This window comes from Austrofundulus limnaeus, unplaced genomic scaffold (assembly GCF_001266775.1).
Source record: "Austrofundulus limnaeus strain Quisiro unplaced genomic scaffold, Austrofundulus_limnaeus-1.0 Scaffold750, whole genome shotgun sequence".
Classification (NCBI taxonomy): domain Eukaryota; kingdom Metazoa; phylum Chordata; class Actinopteri; order Cyprinodontiformes; family Rivulidae; genus Austrofundulus; species Austrofundulus limnaeus.
This window is the reverse complement of record NW_013953152.1, coordinates 154957-155533: the sequence shown is the minus strand read 5'-3', so window position 1 is coordinate 155533 and position 577 is coordinate 154957.

The following is a 577-nucleotide window of genomic DNA, read 5'->3' as shown; positions in this document are numbered from 1 at the left end:
AGAGAAATACTGTTTTTAACTGATGAGCAGTGATGCTGACAGCTCAGAGAGAACTTCAGCTGWTGAAGCTGGTGTTGTCGTACTCTTCTAATGACAAAGTTCTGTAAAAACACAGCTTCAGGCTTCAAGAAGGCCAACAGAGACAAATCAAACTTCTCTCCAGACTTAACTTGGTTTGATCCYTGTCAAACATTTTACCTGAGATGAATTTAAATGTTTTACTCTACTTAGATGAGACATCATATTGTTGTGAGAAAGACACTAAAAAGATGATTTTTTTAGATATAAACAGCTTTAAAAAACACTCAGGTTGCACAAACTTGGTCTATTAATATTACATTTTCCTGACCTAAAACGATGAGGTTTATGGAATTTCTTGTTTTTAAATAACGAGCTTCTTCATCTAATTATCCAAGAAATGTCATAAAAACAAAAATAATYCAATAAAATCGAAACATGAGTCGGCAGATTGATAGAAAGTTAAAAATCACCAGAAAGAAACGTGTTAGAAATAAATTAACCTGCAGAAAGAATGCACTTCAATAAATAAAAAATAAAAATGAATAAAACGCGGCAT